Source organism: Pristiophorus japonicus, chromosome 11 (assembly GCF_044704955.1).
Source record: "Pristiophorus japonicus isolate sPriJap1 chromosome 11, sPriJap1.hap1, whole genome shotgun sequence".
In the NCBI taxonomy this organism is placed as follows: Eukaryota; Metazoa; Chordata; class Chondrichthyes; family Pristiophoridae; genus Pristiophorus; species Pristiophorus japonicus.
In genome coordinates, this window is record NC_091987.1 from 178,170,809 (window position 1) to 178,196,336 (window position 25,528).

The window sequence follows — 25,528 nt, forward strand, 5'->3', positions numbered from 1 at the left end:
TCCTGTATTATTGTCACTGGGGCCCCTCCTGTATTATAGTCACTGAGGCCTCTTCTGTATTATAGTCACTGGGGCCTCTCCTGTATTAAAGTCACTGGGACCCCTCCTGTATTATAGTCACTATGGCCTCTCCTGTATTATCGTCACTGGGGCCTCTCCTGTATTATAGTCACTGGGGCCTCTCCTGTATTATAGTCACTGGGCCTCTCCTGTATTATAGTCACTGGGGACCCTCCTGTATTATAGTCACTGGGCCTCTCCTGTATTATAGTCACTGGAGCCTCTCCTGTATTATAGTCACTGGGCCTGTCCTGTATTATAGTCACTGGGCCTCTCCTGTATAAGAGTCACTGGGGCCCCTCCTGTATTATAGTCACTGGGGCCCCTCGTGTATTTTATTCACTGAGGCTTCTCCTGTATTATCGTCACTGGTCCCCTCCTATATTATAGGCATTGGGGCCAATCTTGTATTATTGTCACTGGGGCTTCACCTGTCTTATAGTCACTGCTGCCCCTCCTGTATTATAGACATTGGGGCCTCTCCTCCATTATAGTCACTGGGGCCCCTCCTGTATTATAGTCACTGGGCCCCTCCTGTATTATAGTCACTGGGGCCCCTCCTGTATTATAGTCACTGGGGCCTCTCCTGTATTATATTCACTTGCCCTCTCCAGTATTATAGTCACTGAGGGCTCTCCAGTATTATAGTGACTGGGGCCTCTCCTGTATTATAGTCACTGGGACCCCTCCTGTATTATAGTCACAGGGGCCTCTCCTGTATTATAGTCACTGGGGCCCCTCCTGTATTATAGTCACTGTGGCTTCTCCTGTATTATAGTCATTGGTGCCCCTCCTGCATTGTAGTCACTGAGGCCTCTCCTGTATTGTAGTCACTGGGGCCTCTCCTGTATTATAATGACTGGGGCCCCTTCTGTATTATAGTCACTGGGGCCTCTCCTGTATTATAGTCACTGGGGCCTCTCCTGTATTATAGTCACTTGGGCCTCTCCTGTATTATAGTCACTGGGGCCTTTCCTGTATTATAGTCACTGGGGCCCCTCCTGTATTATAGTCACTGGGGCTTCTCCTGTATTATAGTGACTGGGGACTCTCCTGTATTATTGTCACTGGCGCACCTCCTGTATTATAGTCACTGGGGCCCCTCCTGTATTATAGTCACTGGGGCCCCTACTGTATTTTAGTCGCTGGGGCCTCTCCTGTATTATAGTCACTTGGCCTCTGCAGTATTATAGTCACTGAGGGCTCTCCAGTATTATAGTGACTGGGGCCTCTCCGGTATTATAGTCACTCCGACACCTCCTGGATTATAGTCACTGGGGACTCTCCTGTATTATAGTCACTGGGGACCCTCCTGTATTATAGTCAATGGGGCCTCTCCTGTATTATAGTCACAGGGGCCTCTCCTGTATTCTTGTCACTGGGGCCTCTCCTGTATTATAGTCACTGGGGCCTCTCCTGTATTATAGTCACTGGGGCCCCTCATGTATTATAGTCACTGGGGCCCCTCCTGTATTATAGTCACTGGGGCCTCTCCCGTATTATAGTCACTGGGGCCTCTCCTGTATTATAGTCACTGGGGCCTCTCCCGTATTATAGTCACTGGGGCCTCTCCCGTATTATAGTCACTGGGGCCTCTCCTGTATTATAGTCACTTGGCCTCTCCTGTATAATAGTCACTGGGGCTTCTCCTGTATTATAGTCACTGGGGCCCCTCCTGTATTATAGTCATTGGGGCCCCTCCTGCATTGTAGTCACTGCGGCCTCTCCTGTGTTATAGTCACTGGGGCCCCTCATGTATTATAGTCACTGGGGCCTCTCCCGTATTATAGTCACTGGGGCCTCTCCTGTATTATAGTCACTTGGCCTCTCCTGTATAATAGTCACTGGGGCTTCTCCTGTATTATAGTCACTGGGGCCCCTCCTGTATTATAGTCATTGGGGCCCCTCCTGCATTGTAGTCACTGGGGCCCCTCCTGTAATATAGTGACAGGGCCCCTCCTGTATTGTAGTCACTGGGGCCTCTCCTGTATTATAATGACTGGGGCCCCTCCTGTATTATAGTCACTGGGGCCCCTCCTGTATTATAGTCACTGGGGCCCCTCCTGTATTATGGTCACTGGGGCCACTCCTGTATTATAGTCACTGGGGCCCCTCCTGTATTATAGTCACTGGGGCCCCTCCTGTATTATAGTGACTGGGGCCTCTCCTGTATTATAGTCACTGGGCCTCTCCAGTATTATAGTCACTGAGGGCTCTCCAGTATTATAGTGACTGAGGCCACTCCTATATTATTGTCACTGGGGACCCTCCTGTATTATAGTCACGATGGCCTCTCCTGTATTATAGTCACTGGGGACTCTCCTGTATTATAATCACTGGGGCCCCTCCTGTATTATAGTCACTGGGGCCTCTCCGGTATTATAGTCACTGGGGCCTCTCCGGTATTATAGTCACTGGGCCTCTCCTGTATTATAGTCACTGGGGCCTCTCCTGTATTATAGTGACTGGTGCCTCTCCTGTATAGTCACTGGGGCCCCTCTTGTATTATAGTCACTGAGGCTTCTCCTGTATTATAGTCACTGGGCCTCTCCTGTATTATAGTCACTGGGGCCTCTCCTGTATTATAGTGACTGGGGCCTCTCCTGTATAGTCACTGGGGCCTCTCTTCTATTATAGTCACTGGGGCCACTCCTGTATTATAGTCATTGGGCCCATCCTATATTATAGGCACTTGGGCCTCTCTTGTAATATTGTTACGGGGGCTCTCCTGTGTTATAGTCACTGGGGCCTATCCTGTGTTGTATTCACTGTGGCCCCTCCTTTATTATAGTCACTGGGGCCTCTCCTGTATTATAGTCACTGGGGCCCCTCCTCTATTATAGTCACTATGGCCTCTCCTGTATTGTCACTGGGGACTTTCCTGTATTATAGTGACTGGGCCTCTCCTGTATTAAAGTCACTGGGGCCCCTCCTGTATTATAGTCACTGGGGCACCTCCTGTATTATAGTCACTGGGGCCTCTCCCGTATTATAGTCACTGGGGCCTCTCCTGTATTATAGTCACTGGGGCCTCTCCGGTATTATAGTCACTGGGGCCTCTCCCATATTATAGTCACTGGGGCCTCTCCTGTATTATAGTCACTTGGCCTCTCCTGTATTATAGTCACTGGGGCTTCTCCTGTATTATAGTCACTGGGGCCCCTCCTGTATTATAGTCATTGGGGCCCCTCCTGCATTGTAGTCACTGCGGCCTCTCCTGTGTTATAGTCACTGGGGCCCCTCATGTATTATAGTCACTGGGGCCTCTCCTGTATTATAGTCACTTGGCCTCTCCTGTATTATAGTCACTGGGGCTTCTCCTGTATTATAGTCACTGGGGCCCCTCCTGTATTATAGTCATTGGGGCCCTTCCTGCATTGTAGTCACTGAGGCCTCTCCTGTATTATAGTCACTGGGTGCCTCCTGTAATATAGTGACAGGGCCCCTCCTGTATTATAGTCACTGGGGCCTCTCCTGTATTATAATGACCGGGGCACCTCCTGTATTATAGTCACTGGGGCCCCTCCTGTATTATAGTCACTGGGGCCCCTCCTGTATTATAGTCACTGGGGCCACTCCTGTATTATAGTCACTGGGGCCCCTCCTGTATTATAGTCACTGCTGCCCCTCCTGTATTATAGACATTGGGGCCTCTCCTCCATTATAGTCACTGGGGCCCCTCCTGTATTATAGTCACTGGGCCCCTCCTGTATTATAGTCACTGGGGCCCCTCCTGTATTATAGTCACTGGGGCCTCTCCTGTATTATATTCACTTGCCCTCTCCAGTATTATAGTCACTGAGGGCTCTCCAGTATTATAGTGACTGGGGCCTCTCCTGTATTATAGTCACTGGGACCCCTCCTGTATTATAGTCACAGGGGCCTCTCCTGTATTATAGTCACTGGGGCCCCTCCTGTATTATAGTCACTGTGGCTTCTCCTGTATTATAGTCATTGGTGCCCCTCCTGCATTGTAGTCACTGAGGCCTCTCCTGTATTGTAGTCACTGGGGCCTCTCCTGTATTATAATGACTGGGGCCCCTTCTGTATTATAGTCACTGGGGCCTCTCCTGTATTATAGTCACTGGGGCCTCTCCTGTATTATAGTCACTTGGGCCTCTCCTGTATTATAGTCACTGGGGCCTTTCCTGTATTATAGTCACTGGGGCCCCTCCTGTATTATAGTCACTGGGGCTTCTCCTGTATTATAGTGACTGGGGACTCTCCTGTATTATTGTCACTGGCGCACCTCCTGTATTATAGTCACTGGGGCCCCTCCTGTATTATAGTCACTGGGGCCCCTACTGTATTTTAGTCGCTGGGGCCTCTCCTGTATTATAGTCACTTGGCCTCTGCAGTATTATAGTCACTGAGGGCTCTCCAGTATTATAGTGACTGGGGCCTCTCCGGTATTATAGTCACTCCGACACCTCCTGGATTATAGTCACTGGGGACTCTCCTGTATTATAGTCACTGGGGACCCTCCTGTATTATAGTCAATGGGGCCTCTCCTGTATTATAGTCACAGGGGCCTCTCCTGTATTCTTGTCACTGGGGCCTCTCCTGTATTATAGTCACTGGGGCCTCTCCTGTATTATAGTCACTGGGGCCCCTCATGTATTATAGTCACTGGGGCCCCTCCTGTATTATAGTCACTGGGGCCTCTCCCGTATTATAGTCACTGGGGCCTCTCCTGTATTATAGTCACTGGGGCCTCTCCCGTATTATAGTCACTGGGGCCTCTCCCGTATTATAGTCACTGGGGCCTCTCCTGTATTATAGTCACTTGGCCTCTCCTGTATAATAGTCACTGGGGCTTCTCCTGTATTATAGTCACTGGGGCCCCTCCTGTATTATAGTCATTGGGGCCCCTCCTGCATTGTAGTCACTGCGGCCTCTCCTGTGTTATAGTCACTGGGGCCCCTCATGTATTATAGTCACTGGGGCCTCTCCCGTATTATAGTCACTGGGGCCTCTCCTGTATTATAGTCACTTGGCCTCTCCTGTATAATAGTCACTGGGGCTTCTCCTGTATTATAGTCACTGGGGCCCCTCCTGTATTATAGTCATTGGGGCCCCTCCTGCATTGTAGTCACTGGGGCCCCTCCTGTAATATAGTGACAGGGCCCCTCCTGTATTGTAGTCACTGGGGCCTCTCCTGTATTATAATGACTGGGGCCCCTCCTGTATTATAGTCACTGGGGCCCCTCCTGTATTATAGTCACTGGGGCCCCTCCTGTATTATGGTCACTGGGGCCACTCCTGTATTATAGTCACTGGGGCCCCTCCTGTATTATAGTCACTGGGGCCCCTCCTGTATTATAGTGACTGGGGCCTCTCCTGTATTATAGTCACTGGGCCTCTCCAGTATTATAGTCACTGAGGGCTCTCCAGTATTATAGTGACTGAGGCCACTCCTATATTATTGTCACTGGGGACCCTCCTGTATTATAGTCACGATGGCCTCTCCTGTATTATAGTCACTGGGGACTCTCCTGTATTATAATCACTGGGGCCCCTCCTGTATTATAGTCACTGGGGCCTCTCCGGTATTATAGTCACTGGGGCCTCTCCGGTATTATAGTCACTGGGCCTCTCCTGTATTATAGTCACTGGGGCCTCTCCTGTATTATAGTGACTGGTGCCTCTCCTGTATAGTCACTGGGGCCCCTCTTGTATTATAGTCACTGAGGCTTCTCCTGTATTATAGTCACTGGGCCTCTCCTGTATTATAGTCACTGGGGCCTCTCCTGTATTATAGTGACTGGGGCCTCTCCTGTATAGTCACTGGGGCCTCTCTTCTATTATAGTCACTGGGGCCACTCCTGTATTATAGTCATTGGGCCCATCCTATATTATAGGCACTTGGGCCTCTCTTGTAATATTGTTACGGGGGCTCTCCTGTGTTATAGTCACTGGGGCCTATCCTGTGTTGTATTCACTGTGGCCCCTCCTTTATTATAGTCACTGGGGCCTCTCCTGTATTATAGTCACTGGGGCCCCTCCTCTATTATAGTCACTATGGCCTCTCCTGTATTGTCACTGGGGACTTTCCTGTATTATAGTGACTGGGCCTCTCCTGTATTAAAGTCACTGGGGCCCCTCCTGTATTATAGTCACTGGGGCACCTCCTGTATTATAGTCACTGGGGCCTCTCCCGTATTATAGTCACTGGGGCCTCTCCTGTATTATAGTCACTGGGGCCTCTCCGGTATTATAGTCACTGGGGCCTCTCCCATATTATAGTCACTGGGGCCTCTCCTGTATTATAGTCACTTGGCCTCTCCTGTATTATAGTCACTGGGGCTTCTCCTGTATTATAGTCACTGGGGCCCCTCCTGTATTATAGTCATTGGGGCCCCTCCTGCATTGTAGTCACTGCGGCCTCTCCTGTGTTATAGTCACTGGGGCCCCTCATGTATTATAGTCACTGGGGCCTCTCCTGTATTATAGTCACTTGGCCTCTCCTGTATTATAGTCACTGGGGCTTCTCCTGTATTATAGTCACTGGGGCCCCTCCTGTATTATAGTCATTGGGGCCCTTCCTGCATTGTAGTCACTGAGGCCTCTCCTGTATTATAGTCACTGGGTGCCTCCTGTAATATAGTGACAGGGCCCCTCCTGTATTATAGTCACTGGGGCCTCTCCTGTATTATAATGACCGGGGCACCTCCTGTATTATAGTCACTGGGGCCCCTCCTGTATTATAGTCACTGGGGCCCCTCCTGTATTATAGTCACTGGGGCCACTCCTGTATTATAGTCACTGGGGCCCCTCCTGTATTATAGTCACTGGGGCCCCTCCTGTATTATAGTGACTGGGGCCTCTCCAGTATTATAGTCACTGAGGGCTCTCCAGTATTATAGTGACTGGGGCCACTCCTATATTATTGTCACTGGGGACCCTCCTGTATTATACTCACGATGGCCTCTCCTGTATTATAGTCACTGGGGACTCTCCTGTATTATAATCACTGGGGCCCCTCCTGTATTATAGTCACTGGGGCCTCTCCGGTATTATAGTCACTGGGGCCTCTCCGGTATTATAGTCACTGGGCCTTTCCTGTATTATAGTCACTGGGGCCTCTCCTGTATTATAGTGACTGGTGCCTCTCCTGTATAGTCACTGGGGCCCCTCTTGTATTATAGTCACTGAGGCTTCTCCTGTATTATAGTCACTGGGCCTCTCTTGTATTATAGTCACTGCGGCCTCTCCTGTATTATAGTGACTGGGGCCTCTCCTGTATCGTCACTGGGGCCTCTCTTCTATTATAGTCACTGGGGCCACTCCTGTATTATAGTCATTTGGCCCATCCTATATTATAGGCACTGGGGCCTCTCCTGTATTATAGTGACTGGGGCCTCTCCTGTATTATAGTCACTGGGCCTCTCCAGTATTATAGTCACTGAGGGCTCTCCAGTATTATAGTGACTGGGGCCTCTCCTATATTATTGTCACTGGGGACCCTCCTCTATTATAGTCACTGGGGCCTCTCCTGTATTATATTCACTGGGGCCCCTCCTGTATTATAGTCACTGGGGCTTCTCCTGTATTATAATGATTGGGCCCCTTCTGTATTATCGTCACTGGGGCCCCTCCTGTATTATAGTCACTGGGGCCACTCCTGTATTATAGTCACTGGGGCCCCTCCTGTATTATAGTCACTGGGGCCCCTACTGTATTATAGTCACTGGGGCCTCTCCTGTATTATAGTCACTTGGCCTCTCCAGTATTATAGTCACTGAGGGCTCTCCAGTATTATAGTGACTGGAGCCTCTCCTGTATTATAGTCACTGGGACCCCTCCTGGATTATAGTCACTGGGGCCTCTCCTGTATTATAGTCACTGGGGCCTCTCCTGTATTATAGTCACTGGGGCCCCTCCTGTATTATAGTCACTGGGGCCTCTCCTGTATTATAGTCACTGGGGCCTCTCCTGTATTATAGTCACTGGGGCCCCTCTTGTATTATAGTCACTGGGGCTTCTCCTGTATTATAGTGACTGGGGACTCTCCTGTATTATTGTCACTGGCGCCCCTCCTGTTTTATAGTCACTGGGGCCTATCCTGTATTATAGTCACGGGGGCATCTCCTGTATTATAGTCACTGGGACTACTCCTGTATTATAGTCACGATGGACTCTCCTGTATTATAGTCACTGGGGCCTCTCCTGTATTATAGTCACTGGGGACTCTCCTGTATTGTAGTCACTGGGGACTCTCCTGTATTATAGTCACTGGGGCCCCTCCTGTATTATAGTCACTGGGGCCCCTACTGTATTTTAGTCGCTGGGGCCTCTCCTGTATTATAGTCACTTGGCCTCTGCAGTATTATAGTCACTGAGGGCTCTCCAGTATTATAGTGACTGGGGCCTCTCCGGTATTATAGTCACTCCGACACCTCCTGGATTATAGTCACTGGGGCCTCTCCTGTATTATAGTCACTGGGGCCCCTCCTGTATTATAGTCAATGGTGCCTCTCCTGTATTATAGTCACAGGGGCCTCTCCTGTATTCTTGTCACTGGGGCCTCTCCTGTATTATAGTCACTGGGGCCTCTCCTGTATTATAGTCACTGGGGCCCCTCCTGTATTATAGTCACTGGGGCCCCTCCTGTATTATAGTCACTGGGGCCTCTCCCGTATTATAGTCACTGGGGCCTCTCCTGTATTATAGTCACTGGGGCCTCTCCCGTATTATAGTCACTGGGGCCTCTCCCGTATTATAGTCACTGGGGCCTCTCCTGTATTATAGTCACTTGGCCTCTCCTGTATTATAGTCACTGGGGCTTCTCCTGTATTATAGTCACTGGGGCCCCTCCTGTATTATAGTCATTGGGGCCCCTCCTGCATTGTAGTCACTGCGGCCTCTCCTGTGTTATAGTCACTGGGGCCCCTCATGTATTATAGTCACTGGGGCCTCTCCGGTATTAGAGTCACTGGGGCTTCTCCTGTATTATAGTCACTGGGGCCACTCCTGTATTATAGTCATTGGGGCCCTTCCTGCATTGTAGTCACTGAGGCCTCTCCTGTATTATAGTCACTGGGTGCCTCCTGTAATATAGTGACAGGGCCCCTCCTGTATTATAGTCACTGGGGCTTCTCCTGTATTATAATGACTGGGGCCCCTCCTGTATTATAGTCACTGGGGCCCCTCCTGTATTATAGTCACTGGGGCCCCTCCTGTATTATAGTCACTGGGGCCACTCCTGTATTATAGTCACTGGGGCCCCTCCTGTATTATAGTCACTGGGGCCCCTCCTGTATTATAGTGACTGGGGCCTCTCCTGTATTATAGTCACTGGGCCTCTCCAGTATTATAGTCACTGAGGGCTCTCCAGTATTATAGTGACTGGGGCCACTCCTGTATTATAATCACTGGGGCCCCTCCTGTATTATAGTCACTGGGGCCTCTCCGGTATTATAGTCACTGGGGCCTCTCCGGTATTATAGTCACTGGGCCTCTCCTGTATTATAGTCACTGGGGCCTCTCCTGTATTATAGTGACTGGTGCCTCTCCTGTATAGTCACTGGGGCCCCTCTTGTATTATAGTCACTGAGGCTTCTCCTGTATTATAGTCACTGGGCCTCTCCTGTATTATAGTCACTGGGGCCTCTCCTGTATTATAGTGACTGGGGCCTCTCCTGTATAGTCACTGGGGCCTCTCTTCTATTATAGTCACTGGGGCCACTCCTGTATTATAGTCATTGGGCCCATCCTATATTATAGGCACTGGGGCCTCTCTTGTAATATTGTTACGGGGGCTCTCCTGTGTTATAGTCACTGGGGCCGCTCCTGTATTATAGTCACTGGGGCCTATCCTGTGTTGTATTCACTGTGGCCCCTCCTTTATTATAGTCACTGGGGCCTCTCCTGTATTATAGTCACAGGGGCCCCTCCTCTATTATAGTCACTATGGCCTCTCCTGTATTGTCACTGGGGACTTTCCTGTATTATAGTGACTGGGCCTCTCCTGTATTAAAGTCACTGGGGCCTCTCCTGTGTTATAGTCACTGGGGCACCTCCTGTATTATAGTCACTGGGGCCTCTCCTGTATTATACTCACTGGGGCTTCTCCTGTATTATAGTCACTGGGGCCCCTCCTGTATTATAGTCATTGGGGCCCCTCCTGCATTGTAGTCACTGAGGCCTCTCCTGTATTATAGTCACTGGGTCCCTCCTGTAATATAGTGACAGGGCCCCTCCTGTATAATAGTCACTGGGGCCTCTTCTGTATTATAATGACTGGGGCCCCTCCTGTATTATAGTCACTGGGGCCCCTCCTGTATTATAGTCACTGGGGCCCCTCCTGTATTATAGTCACTGGGACCACTCTGTATTATAGTCACTGGGGCCTCTCCTGTAGTCTGTGGGGCCCCTCCTGTATTATAGTCACTGGGGCCACTCCTGAATTATAGTCACTGGGGCCCCTCCTGTATTATAGTCACTGGGGCCCCGACTGTATTATAGTCACTGGGGCCTCTCCTGTATTATAGTCACTTGGCCTCTCCAGTATTATAGTCACTGAGGGCTCTCCAGTATTATAGTGACTGGGTCCTCTCCTATATTATTGTCACTGGGGACCCTCCTGTATTATAGTCACTGGGGCCTCTCCTGTATTATAGTCACTGGGGCCCCTCCTGTATTATAGTCACTGGGGCTTCTCCTGTATTATAGTCATTGGGGCCCCTCCTGCATTGTAGTCACTGAGGCCTCTCCTGTATTATAGTCACTGGGGCCTCTCCTGTATTATAATAACTGGGGCCCCTTCTGTATTATAGTCACTGGGGCCCCTCCTGTATTATAGTCACTGGGGCCTCTCCTGTATTATAGTCACTGGGGCCCCTCCTGTATTATAGTCACTGGGGCCCCTCCTGTATTATAATCACTGGGGCCACTCCTGTATTATAGTCACTGGGGCCCCTCCTGTATTATAGTCACTGAGGCCCCTACTGTATTATTGTCACTGGGGCCTCTCCTGTATTATAGTCACTTGGCCTCTCCAGTATTATAGTCACTGAGGGCTCTCCAGTATTATAGTGACTGGAGCCTCTCCTGTATTATAGTCACTGGGACCCCTCCTGGATTATAGTCACTGGGGCCTCTCCTGTATTATAGTCACTGGGGCCTCTCCTGTATTATAGTCACTGAGGCCCCTACTGTATTATTGTCACTGGGGCCTCTCCTGTATTATAGTCACTTGGCCTCTGCAGTATTATAGTCACTGAGGGCTCTCCAGTATTATAGTGACTGGGGCCTCTCCTGTATTATAGTCATTGGGGCCCCTCCTGTATTATAGGCACTGGGGCCTCTCCTGTATTATAGTCACTGGGCCTCTCCTGTATTATAGTCACTGGGGCCTCTCCTGTATTATAGTGACTGGGGCCTCTCCTGTATAGTCACTGGGGCCTCTCTTCTATTATAGTCACTGGGGCCACTCCTGTATTATAGTCATTGGGCCCATCCTATATTATAGGCACTGGGGCCTCTCTTGTAATATTGTTACGGGGGCTCTCCTGTGTTATAGTCACTGGGGCCGCTCCTGTATTATAGTCACTGGGGCCTATCCTGTGTTGTATTCACTGTGGCCCCTCTTTTATTATAGTCACTGGGGCCTCTCCTGTATTATAGTCACTGGGGCCCCTCCTCTATTATAGTCACTATGGCCTCTCCTGTATTGTCACTGGGGCCCCTCCTGTATTATAGTGACTGGGCCTCTCCTGTATTAAAGTCACTGGGGCCTCTCCTGTGTTATAGTCACTGGGGCACCTCCTGTATTATAGTCACTGGGGCCTCTCCTGTATTATACTCACTGGGGCTTCTCCTGTATTATAGTCACTGGGGCCCCTCCTGTATTATAGTCATTGGGGCCCTTCCTGCATTGTAGTCACTGAGGCCTCTCCTGTATTGTAGTCACTGGGTCCCTCCTGTAATATAGTGACAGGGCCCCTCCTGTATAATAGTCACTGGGGCCTCTTCTGTATTATAATGACTGGGGCCCCTCCTGTATTATAGTCACTGGGGCCCCTCCTGTATTATAGTCACTGGGGCCCCTCCTGTATTATAGTCACTGGGACCACTCTGTATTATAGTCACTGGGGCCTCTCCTGTAGTCACTGGGGCCCCTCCTGTATTATAGTCACTGGGGCCACTCCTGTATTATAGTCACTGGGGCCCCTCCTGTATTATAGTCACTGGGGCCCCGACTGTATTATAGTCACTGGGGCCTCTCCTGTATTATAGTCACTTGGCCTCTCCAGTATTATAGTCACTGAGGGCTCTCCAGTATTATAGTGACTGGGTCCTCTCCTATATTATTGTCACTGGGGACCCTCCTGTATTATAGTCACTGGGGCCTCTCCTGTATTATAGTCACTGGGGCCACTCCTGTATTATAGTCACTGGGGCTTCTCCTGTATTATAGTCATTGGGGCCCCTCCTGCATTGTAGTCACTGAGGCCTCTCCTGTATTATAGTCACTGGGGCCTCTCCTGTATTATAATAACTGGGGCCCCTTCTGTATTATAGTCACTGGGGCCCCTCCTGTATTATAGTCACTGGGGCCTCTCCTGTATTATAGTCACTGGGGCCCCTCCTGTATTATAGTCACTGGGGCCCCTCCTGTATTATAATCACTGGGGCCACTCCTGTATTATAGTCACTGGGGCCCCTCCTGTATTATAGTCACAGAGGCCCCTACTGTATTATTGTCACTGGGGCCTCTCCTGTATTATAGTCACTTGGCCTCTCCAGTATTATAGTCACTGAGGGCTCTCCAGTATTATAGTGACTGGAGCCTCTCCTGTATTATAGTCACTGGGACCCCTCCTGGATTATAGTCACTGGGGCCTCTCCTGTATTATAGTCACTGGGGCCTCTCCTGTATTATAGTCACTGGGGCCCCTCCTGTATTATAGTTACTGGGTCCTCTCCTGTATTATAGTCACTGGGGCCTCTCCTGTATTATAGTCACTGGGGCCCCTCCTGTATTATAGTCATTGGGGCCCCTCCTGCATTGTAGTCACTGAGGCCTCTCCTGTATTATAGTCACTGGGGCCTCTCCTGTATTATAATGACTGGGGCCCCTTCTGTATTATAGTCACTGGGGCCCCTCCTGTATTATAGTCACTGGGGCCCCTCCTGTATTATAGTCACTGGGGCCACTCCTGTATTATAGTCACTGGGGCCCCTCCTGTATTATAGTCACTGGGGCCCCTCCTGTATGATAGTGACTGGGGCCTCTCCTGTATTATAGTCACTGGGCCTCTCCAGTATTATAGTCACTGAGGGCTCTCCAGTATTATAGTGACTGGGGCCTCTCCTATATTATTGTCACTGGGGACTCTCCTGTATTATAGTCACTATGGCCTCTCCTGTATTATAGTCACTGGGGACTCTCCTGTATTATAGTTACTGGGGCCCCTCCTGTATTATAGTCACTGGGGCCTCTCAGGTATTATAGTCACTGGGGCCTCTCCGGTATTATAGTCACTGGGCCTCTCCTGTGTTATAGTCACTGGGGCCTCCCCTGTATTATAGTCACTTGGGCCTCTCCTGTATAGTCACTGGGGCCCCTCCTGTATTATAGTCACTGGGGCCACTCCTGTATTATAGTCACTGGGGCCCCTCCTGTATTGTAGTCACTGGGGCCCCTACTGTATTATAGTCACTTGGCCTCTCCAGTATTATAGTCACTGGGGCCCCTCCTGTATTATAGTCACTTGGCCTCTCCAGTATTATAGTCACTGGGGCAACTCCTGTATTATAGTCACTTGGGCTCTCCAGTATTATAGTCACTGTGGCCCCTACTGTATTATAGTCACTTGGCCTCTCCAGTATTATAGTCACTGGGGCCCCTCCTGTATTAAAGTCACTGGGGCCTCTCCTGTATTATAGTCACTTGGCCTCTCCTGTATTATAGTCACTGGGGCCCCTCCTGTATTATAGTCACTGGGGCCCCTACTGTATTATAGTCGCTGGGGCCACTCCTGTATTATCGTCACTTGGCCTCTCCAGTATTATAGTCACTGAGGGCTCTCCAGTATTATAGTGACTGGGGCCTCTCCGGTATTATAGTCACTGGGACCCCTCCTGGATTATAGTCACTGGGGCCTCTCCTGTATTATAGTCACTGGGGCCCCTCCTGTATTATAGTCACTGGGGCCTCTCCTGTATGATTGTCACTGGGGATTTCCTGTATTATAGTGACTGGGCCTCACCTGTATTATAGTCACTGAGCCTCTCCTGTATTATAGTCACTGAGGCCTCTCCTGTATTATAGTCACTGGGGACTCTCCTGTATTATAGTCACTGGTGCCTCCCCTTTATTATAGTCACTGGGGCCTCTCCTGTATTATGGTCACTGGGGCCTCTCCTGTATTATATTGACTGGGGCCTCTCTTGTATCATATTCACTGGGGCCTCTCTTGTATTCTCGTCATTGGGACCATCCTATATTATAGGCACTGGGGCCTCTCTTGTAATATTCTTACTGGGGGCTCTCCTGTGTTATAGTCACTGGGGCCGCTCCTGTATTATAGTCACTGGGGCCTATCCTGTGTTGTAGTCACTGTGGCCGCTCCTTTTTTATAGTCACTGGGGCCTCTCCTGTCTTATCGTCACTGGGGCCTCTCCTGTATTATAGTCACTGGGGTCTCTCCTGTATTATTGTCACTGGCGCCCCTCCTGTTTTATAGTCACTGGAGCCTCTCTTGTATTATAGTCACGGGGGCATCTCCTGTATTATAGTCACTGGGACCCCTCCTGTATTATAGTCACTATGGCCTCTCCTGTATTATAGTCACTGGGGCCTGTCCTGTATTATAGTCACTGGGGACTCTCCTGTATTATAGTCACTGGGGCCTCTCCTGTATTATAGTCACTGGGCCACTCCTGTATTATAGTCACTGGGGAATCTCCTGTATTATAGTGACTGGGCCTCTCCTGTATTATAGTCACTGGGCCACTCCTGTATTATAGTCACTGGGGCCCCTCCTGTATTATAGTGACTGGACCTCTCCTGTATTATAGTCACTGGGCCTCTCCTGTATTATAGTCACTGAGGCCTCTCCAGTATTATAGTGACTGGGGCCTCTCCTGTATTATAGTCACTGGTGCCTCTCCTGTATTATAGTCACTGGGGCCTCTCCTGTATTATAGTGACTGGGGCCTCTCTTGTATTATAGTCACTTGGGCCTCTCCTGTATTATAGCCATTGGGCCCATCCTATATTATAGGCACTGGGGCCTCTCTTGTAATATTGTTACTGGGGGCTCTCCTGTGTTATAGTCACTGGGGCCGCTCCAGTATTATAGTCACTGGGGCCTATCCTGTGTTGTAGTCACTGTGGCCCCTCCTTTATTATAGTCACTGGGGCCTCTCCTGTATTATAGTCACTGGGGCCTCTCCTGTATTATAGTCACTGGGGTCTCTCCTGTATTATTGTCACTGGGGACTCTCCTGTATTATAGTCACTAGGGCCTCTCCTGTATTATTGTCACTGGGGCCTCTCCTGTATTATAGTCACTGGGGCCTCTCCTGTATTATTGTCACTGGGGCCCCTCCTGTATTATAGGCACTGGGGCCTCTCCTGTATTATTGTCACTGGGGACTCTCCTGTGTTATAGTCACTGGGTCCTCTCCTGCATTATTGTCACTGGGTTCTCTCCTGTCTTATAGTCATTGGGGCCTCTCCTGTATTATAGTCACGGGGCCTCTCCTGTATTATAGTCACTGGGGTCTATCCTGTATTATTGTCACTGGCGCCCCTCCTGTTTTATAGTCACTGGGGCCTCTCTTGTATTATAGTCACGGGGGCATCTCCTGTATTATAGTCACTGGGACCCCTCCTGTATTATAGTCACTATGGCCTCTCCTGTATTATAGTCACTGGGGCCTCTCCTGTATTATAGTCACTGGGGAATCTCCTGTATTATAGTGACTAGGCCTCTCCTGTATTATAGTCACTGGGCCACTCTGTATTATAGTCACTGGGGCCCCTCCTGTATTATAGTGACTGGACCTCTCCTGTATTATAGTCACTGGGCCTCTCCTGTATTATAGTCACTGAGGCCTCTCCAGTATTATAGTGACTGGGGCCTCTCCTGTATTATAGTCACTGGTGCCTCTCCTGTATTATAGTCACTGGGCCCATCCTATATTATAGGCACTGGGGCCTCTCTTGTAATATTGTTACTGGGGGCTGTCCTGTGTTATAGTCACTGGGGCCGCTCCAGTATTATAGTCACTGGGCCACTCCTGTATTATAGTCACTGGGGAATCTCCTGTATTATAGTGACTGGGCCTCTCCTGTATTATAGTCACTGGGCCACTCCTGTATTATAGTCACTGGGGCCCCTCCTGTATTATAGTGACTGGACCTCTCCTGTATTATAGTCACTGGGCCTCTCCTGTATTATAGTCACTGGGGCCTCTCCTGTATTATAGTGACTGGGGCCTCTCTTGTATTATAGTCACTTGGGCCTCTCCTGTATTATAGCCATTGGGCCCATCCTATATTATAGGCACTGGGGCCTCTCTTGTAATATTGTTACTGGGGGCTGTCCTGTGTTATAGTCACTGGGGCCGCTCCAGTATTATAGTCACTGAGGCCTCTCCTGTATCATAGTCAATGGGCCTCTCCAGTATTATCGTCAGTGAGGCCTCTCCAGTATTATAGTGACTGGGGCCTCTCCTGTATTATTGTCACTGGCGCCCCTCCTGTTTTATAGTCACTGGGGCCTCTCTTGTATTATAGTCACGGGGGCATCTCCTGTATTATAGTCACTGGGGCCTCTCCTGTATTATAGTCACTGGGACCCCTCCTGTATTATAGTCACTATGGCCTCTCCTGTATTATAGTCACTGGGGCCTCTCCTGTATTATAGGCACTGGGGCCTCTCCTGTATTATTGTCACTGGGGACTCTCCTGTGTTATAGTCACTGGGGTCTCTCCTGTATTATAGTCACTGGGGTCCCTCCTGTATTATAGTCACTGGGTCCTCTCCTGTATTATAGTCACTGGGGATCCTCCTCTATTCTAGTCATTGGGGCCCCTCCTGCATTATATTCACTGAGGTCTATCCTGTATCATAGTCAATGGGTCCCTCCTGTATTATAGTGACTGGGCCCCTCCTGTATTATAGTCACTGGTGTCTCTCCTGTATTATAGTCACTGGGGCCTCTCCTGTATTATAGTCACTGGGCCTCTCCAGTATTATCGTCAGTGAGACCTCTCCAGTATTTTCGTGACTGGGGCCTCTCCTGTATTATTGTCACTGGCGCCCCTCCTGTTTTATAGTCACTGGGGCCTCTCTTGTATTATAGTCACGGGGGCATCTCCTGTATTATAGTCACTGGGACCCCTCCTGTATTATAGTCACTATGGCCTCTCCTGTATTATAGTCACTGGGGCCTCTCCTGTATTATAGTCACTGGGGACTCTCCTGTATTATAGTCACTGGGGCCTCTCCTGTATTATAGTCACTGGGGTCTATCCTGTATTATTGTCACTGGCGCCCCTCCTGTTTTATAGTCACTGGGGCCTCTCTTGTATTATAGTCACTGGGGCCCCTCCTGTATTATAGTGACTGGGCCTCTTCTGTATTTTAGTCACTGGTGCCCTTCCTGTATTATAGTCACTGGGGCCCCTACTGTATTATAGTCGCTGGGGCCACTCCTGTATTATCGTCACTTGGCCTCTCCAGTATTATAGTCACTGAGGGCTCTCCAGTATTATAGTGACTGGGGCCTCTCCGGTATTATAGTCACTGGGACCCCTCCTGGATTATAGTCACTGGGGCCTCTCCTGTATTATAGTCACTGGGGCCCCTCCTGTATTATAGTCACTGGGGCCTCTCCTGTATGATTGTCACTGGGGATTTCCTGTATTATAGTGACTGGGCCTCACCTGTATTATAGTCACTGAGCCTCTCCTGTATTATAGTCACTGAGGCCTCTCCTGTATTATAGTCACTGGGGACTCTCCTGTATTATAGTCACTGGGGCCTCCCCTTTATTATAGTCACTGGGGCCTCTCTTGTAATATTCTTACTGGGGGCTCTCCTGTGTTATAGTCACTGGGGCCGCTCCTGTATTATAGTCACTGGGGCCTATCCTGTGTTGTAGTCACTGTGGCCGCTCCTTTTTTATAGTCACTGGGGCCTCTCCTGTATTATAGTCACTGGGGCCTCTCCTGTATTATAGTCACTGGGGTCTCTCCTGTATTATTGTCACTGGGGGCTCTCCTGTATTATAGTCACTAGGGCCTCTACTGTATTATTGTCACTGGGGCCTCTCCTGTATTATAGTCAATGGGGCCTCTCCAGTATTATTGTAACTGGGGCCCCTCCTGTATTATAGGCACTGGGGCCTCTCCTGTATTATTGTCACTGGGGACTCTCCTGTGTTATAGTCACTGGGTCCTCTCCTGTATTATAGTCACTGGGGATCCTCCTCTATTCTAGTCATTGGGGCCCCTCCTGCATTATATTCACTGAGGTCTCTCCTGTATCATAGTCAATGGGTCCCTCCTGTATTATAGTGACTGGGCCCCTCCTGTATTATAGTCACTGGGGTCTCTCCTGTATTATAGTCACTGGGGCCTCTCCTGTATTATAGTCACTGGGCCTCTCCAGTATTATCGTCAGTGAGGCCTCTCCAGTATTATCGTGACTGGGGCCTCTCCTGTATTATTGTCACTGGCGCCCCTCCTGTTTTATAGTCACTGGGGCCTCTCTTGTATTATAGTCACGGGGGCATCTCCTGTATTATAGTCACTGGGACCCCTCCTGTATTATAGTCACTATGGCCTCTCCTGTATTATAGTCACTGGGGCCTCTCCTGTATTATAGTCACTGGGGACTCTCCTGTATTATAGTCACTGGGGCCTATCCTGTGTTGTAGTCACTGTGGCCCCTCCTTTATTATAGTCACTGGGGCCTCTCCTGTATTATAGTCACTGGGGCCTCTCCTGTATTATAGTCACTGGGGTCTCTCCTGTATTATTGTCACTGGGGACTCTCCTGTATTATAGTCACTAGGGCCTCTCCTGTATTATTGTCACTGGGGCCTCTCCTGTATTATAGTCACTGGGGCCTCTCCTGTATTATTGTCACTGGGGCCCCTCCTGTATTATAGGCACTGGGGCCTCTCCTGTATTATTGTCACTGGGGACTCTCCTGTGTTATAGTCACTGGGTCCTCTCCTGCATTATTGTCACTGGGTTCTCTCCTGTCTTATAGTCATTGGGGCCTCTCCTGTATTATAGTCACGGGGCCTCTCCTGTATTATAGTCACTGGGGTCTATCCTGTATTATTGTCACTGGCGCCCCTCCTGTTTTATAGTCACTGGAGCCTCTCTTGTATTATAGTCACGGGGGCATCTCCTGTATTATAGTCACTGGGACCCCTCCTGTATTATAGTCACTATGGCCTCTCCTGTATTATAGTCACTGGGGCCTCTCCTGTATTATAGTCACTGGGGACTCTCCTGTATTATAGTCACTGGGGCCTCTCCTGTATTATAGTCACTGGGCCACTCCTGTATTATAGTCACTGGGGAATCTCCTGTATTATAGTGACTGGGCCTCTCCTGTATTATAGTCACTGGGCCACTCCTGTATTATAGTCACTGGGGCCCCTCCTGTATTATAGTGACTGGACCTCTCCTGTATTATAGTCACTGGGCCTCTCCTGTATTATAGTCACTGAGGCCTCTCCAGTATTATAGTGACTGGGGCCTCTCCTGTATTATAGTCACTGGTGCCTCTCCTGTATTATAGTGACTGGGGCCTCTCTTGTATTATAGTCACTTGGGCCTCTCCTGTATTATAGCCATTGGGCCCATCCTATATTATAGGCACTGGGGCCTCTCTTGTAATATTGTTACTGGGGGCTGTCCTGTGTTATAGTCACTGGGGCCGCTCCAGTATTATAGTCACTGAGGCCTCTCCTGTATCATAGTCAATGGGTCCCTCCTGTATTATAGTGACTGGGCCCCTCCTGTATTATAGTCACTGGGGCCTCTCCTGTATTATAGTCACTGGGGCCTCTCCTGTATTATAGTCACTGGGCCTCTCCAGTATTATCGTCAGTGAGGCCTCTCCAGTATTATAGTGACTGGGGCCTCTCCTGTATTATTGTCACTGGCGCCCCTCCTGTTTTATAGTCACTGGGGCCTCTCTTGTATTATAGTCACGGGGGCATCTCCTGTATTATAGTCACTGGGGCCTCTCCTGTATTATAGTCACTGGGACCCCTCCTGTATTATAGTCACTGGGGCCTCTCCTGTATTATAGTCACTGGGGCCTCTCCTGTATTATAGGCACTGGGGCCTCTCCTGTATTATTGTCACTGGGGACTCTCCTGTGTTATAGTCACTGGGGTCTCTCCTGTATTATAGTCACTGGGGTCCCTCCTGTATTATAGTCACTGAACCTCCTGTATTATAGTCACTGGGGATCCTCCTCTATTCTAGTCATTGGGGCCCCTCCTGCATTATATTCACTGAGGCCTCTCCTGTATCATAGTCAATGGGTCCCTCCTGTATTATAGTGACTGGGCCCCTCCTGTATTATAGTCACTGGGGTCTCTCCTGTATTATAGTCACTGGGGCCTCTCCTGTATTATAGTCACTGGGCCTCTCCAGTATTATCGTCAGTGAGGCCTCTCCAGTATTATCGTGACTGGGGCCTCTCCTGTATTATTGTCACTGGCGCCCCTCCTGTTTTATAGTCACTGGGGCCTCTCTTGTATTATAGTCACGGGGGCATCTCCTGTATTATAGTCACTGGGACCCCTCCTGTATTATAGTCACTATGGCCTCTCCTGTATTATAGTCACTGGGGCCTCTCCTGTATTATAGTCACTGGGGACTCTCCTGTATTATAGTCACTGGGGCCTCTCCTGTATTATAGTCACTGGGCCACTCCTGTATTATAGTCACTGGGGAATCTCCTGTATTATAGTGACTGGGCCTCTCCTGTATTATAGTCACTGGGCCACTCCTGTATTGTAGTCACTGGGGCCCCTCCTGTATTATAGTGACTGGACCTCTCCTGTATTATAGTCACTAGGGCCTCTCCTGTATTATTGTCACTGGGGCCTCTCCTGTATTATAGTCACTGGGGCCTCTCCTGTATTATTGTCACTGGGGCCCCTCCTGTATTATAGGCACTGGGGCCTCTCCTGTATTATTGTCACTGGGGACTCTCCTGTGTTATAGTCACTGGGTCCTCTCCTGCATTATTGTCACTGGGTTCTCTCCTGTCTTATAGTCATTGGGGCCTCTCCTGTATTATAGTCACGGGGCCTCTCCTGTATTATAGTCACTGGGGTCTATCCTGTATTATTGTCACTGGCGCCCCTCCTGTTTTATAGTCACTGGGGCCTCTCTTGTATTATAGTCACGGGGGCATCTCCTGTATTATAGTCACTGGGACCCCTCCTGTATTATAGTCACTATGGCCTCTCCTGTATTATAGTCACTGGGGCCTCTCCTGTATTATAGTCACTGGGGAATCTCCTGTATTATAGTGACTGGGCCTCTCCTGTATTATAGTCACTGGGCCACTCTGTATTATAGTCACTGGGGCCCCTCCTGTATTATAGTGACTGGACCTCTCCTGTATTATAGTCACTGGGCCTCTCCTGTATTATAGTCACTGAGGCCTCTCCAGTATTATAGTGACTGGGGCCTCTCCTGTATTATAGTCACTGGTGCCTCTCCTGTATTATAGTCACTGGGCCCATCCTATATTATAGGCACTGGGGCCTCTCTTGTAATATTGTTACTGGGGGCTGTCCTGTGTTATAGTCACTGGGGCCGCTCCAGTATTATAGTCACTGGGCCACTCCTGTATTATAGTCACTGGGGAATCTCCTGTATTATAGTGACTGGGCCTCTCCTGTATTATAGTCACTGGGCCACTCCTGTATTATAGTCACTGGGGCCCCTCCTGTATTATAGTGACTGGACCTCTCCTGTATTATAGTCACTGGGCCTCTCCTGTATTATAGTCACTGGGGCCTCTCCTGTATTATAGTGACTGGGGCCTCTCTTGTATTATAGTCACTTGGGCCTCTCCTGTATTATAGCCATTGGGCCCATCCTATATTATAGGCACTGGGGCCTCTCTTGTAATATTGTTACTGGGGGCTGTCCTGTGTTATAGTCACTGGGGCCGCTCCAGTATTATAGTCACTGAGGCCTCTCCTGTATCATAGTCAATGGGCCTCTCCAGTATTATCGTCAGTGAGGCCTCTCCAGTATTATAGTGACTGGGGCCTCTCCTGTATTATTGTCACTGGCGCCCCTCCTGTTTTATAGTCACTGGGGCCTCTCTTGTATTATAGTCACGGGGGCATCTCCTGTATTATAGTCACTGGGGCCTCTCCTGTATTATAGTCACTGGGACCCCTCCTGTATTATAGTCACTATGGCCTCTCCTGTATTATAGTCACTGGGGCCTCTCCTGTATTATAGGCACTGGGGCCTCTCCTGTATTATTGTCACTGGGGACTCTCCTGTGTTATAGTCACTGGGGTCTCTCCTGTATTATAGTCACTGGGGTCCCTCCTGTATTATAGTCACTGGGTCCTCTCCTGTATTATAGTCACTGGGGATCCTCCTCTATTCTAGTCATTGGGGCCCCTCCTGCATTATATTCACTGAGGTCTATCCTGTATCATAGTCAATGGGTCCCTCCTGTATTATAGTGACTGGGCCCCTCCTGTATTATAGTCACTGGTGTCTCTCCTGTATTATAGTCACTGGGGCCTCTCCTGTATTATAGTCACTGGGCCTCTCCAGTATTATCGTCAGTGAGACCTCTCCAGTATTTTCGTGACTGGGGCCTCTCCTGTATTATTGTCACTGGCGCCCCTCCTGTTTTATAGTCACTGGGGCCTCTCTTGTATTATAGTCACGGGGGCATCTCCTGTATTATAGTCACTGGGACCCCTCCTGTATTATAGTCACTATGGCCTCTCCTGTATTATAGTCACTGGGGCCTCTCCTGTATTATAGTCACTGGGGACTCTCCTGTATTATAGTCACTGGGGCCTCTCCTGTATTATAGTCACTGGGGTCTATCCTGTATTATTGTCACTGGCGCCCCTCCTGTTTTATAGTCACTGGGGCCTCTCTTGTATTATAGTCACTGGGGCCCCTCCTGTATTATAGTGACTGGGCCTCTTCTGTATTTTAGTCACTGGTGCCCTTCCTGTATTATAGTCACTGGGGCCCCTACTGTATTATAGTCGCTGGGGCCACTCCTGTATTATCGTCACTTGGCCTCTCCAGTATTATAGTCACTGAGGGCTCTCCAGTATTATAGTGACTGGGGCCTCTCCGGTATTATAGTCACTGGGACCCCTCCTGGATTATAGTCACTGGGGCCTCTCCTGTATTATAGTCACTGGGGCCCCTCCTGTATTATAGTCACTGGGGCCTCTCCTGTATGATTGTCACTGGGGATTTCCTGTATTATAGTGACTGGGCCTCACCTGTATTATAGTCACTGAGCCTCTCCTGTATTATAGTCACTGAGGCCTCTCCTGTATTATAGTCACTGGGGACTCTCCTGTATTATAGTCACTGGGGCCTCCCCTTTATTATAGTCACTGGGGCCTCTCTTGTAATATTCTTACTGGGGGCTCTCCTGTGTTATAGTCACTGGGGCCGCTCCTGTATTATAGTCACTGGGGCCTATCCTGTGTTGTAGTCACTGTGGCCGCTCCTTTTTTATAGTCACTGGGGCCTCTCCTGTATTATAGTCACTGGGGCCTCTCCTGTATTATAGTCACTGGGGTCTCTCCTGTATTATTGTCACTGGGGGCTCTCCTGTATTATAGTCACTAGGGCCTCTACTGTATTATTGTCACTGGGGCCTCTCCTGTATTATAGTCAATGGGGCCTCTCCAGTATTATTGTAACTGGGGCCCCTCCTGTATTATAGGCACTGGGGCCTCTCCTGTATTATTGTCACTGGGGACTCTCCTGTGTTATAGTCACTGGGTCCTCTCCTGTATTATAGTCACTGGGGATCCTCCTCTATTCTAGTCATTGGGGCCCCTCCTGCATTATATTCACTGAGGTCTCTCCTGTATCATAGTCAATGGGTCCCTCCTGTATTATAGTGACTGGGCCCCTCCTGTATTATAGTCACTGGGGTCTCTCCTGTATTATAGTCACTGGGGCCTCTCCTGTATTATAGTCACTGGGCCTCTCCAGTATTATCGTCAGTGAGGCCTCTCCAGTATTATCGTGACTGGGGCCTCTCCTGTATTATTGTCACTGGCGCCCCTCCTGTTTTATAGTCACTGGGGCCTCTCTTGTATTATAGTCACGGGGGCATCTCCTGTATTATAGTCACTGGGACCCCTCCTGTATTATAGTCACTATGGCCTCTCCTGTATTATAGTCACTGGGGCCTCTCCTGTATTATAGTCACTGGGGACTCTCCTGTATTATAGTCACTGGGGCCTATCCTGTGTTGTAGTCACTGTGGCCCCTCCTTTATTATAGTCACTGGGGCCTCTCCTGTATTATAGTCACTGGGGCCTCTCCTGTATTATAGTCACTGGGGTCTCTCCTGTATTATTGTCACTGGGGACTCTCCTGTATTATAGTCACTAGGGCCTCTCCTGTATTATTGTCACTGGGGCCTCTCCTGTATTATAGTCACTGGGGCCTCTCCTGTATTATTGTCACTGGGGCCCCTCCTGTATTATAGGCACTGGGGCCTCTCCTGTATTATTGTCACTGGGGACTCTCCTGTGTTATAGTCACTGGGTCCTCTCCTGCATTATTGTCACTGGGTTCTCTCCTGTCTTATAGTCATTGGGGCCTCTCCTGTATTATAGTCACGGGGCCTCTCCTGTATTATAGTCACTGGGGTCTATCCTGTATTATTGTCACTGGCGCCCCTCCTGTTTTATAGTCACTGGAGCCTCTCTTGTATTATAGTCACGGGGGCATCTCCTGTATTATAGTCACTGGGACCCCTCCTGTATTATAGTCACTATGGCCTCTCCTGTATTATAGTCACTGGGGCCTCTCCTGTATTATAGTCACTGGGGACTCTCCTGTATTATAGTCACTGGGGCCTCTCCTGTATTATAGTCACTGGGCCACTCCTGTATTATAGTCACTGGGGAATCTCCTGTATTATAGTGACTGGGCCTCTCCTGTATTATAGTCACTGGGCCACTCCTGTATTATAGTCACTGGGGCCCCTCCTGTATTATAGTGACTGGACCTCTCCTGTATTATAGTCACTGGGCCTCTCCTGTATTATAGTCACTGAGGCCTCTCCAGTATTATAGTGACTGGGGCCTCTCCTGTATTATAGTCACTGGTGCCTCTCCTGTATTATAGTGACTGGGGCCTCTCTTGTATTATAGTCACTTGGGCCTCTCCTGTATTATAGCCATTGGGCCCATCCTATATTATAGGCACTGGGGCCTCTCT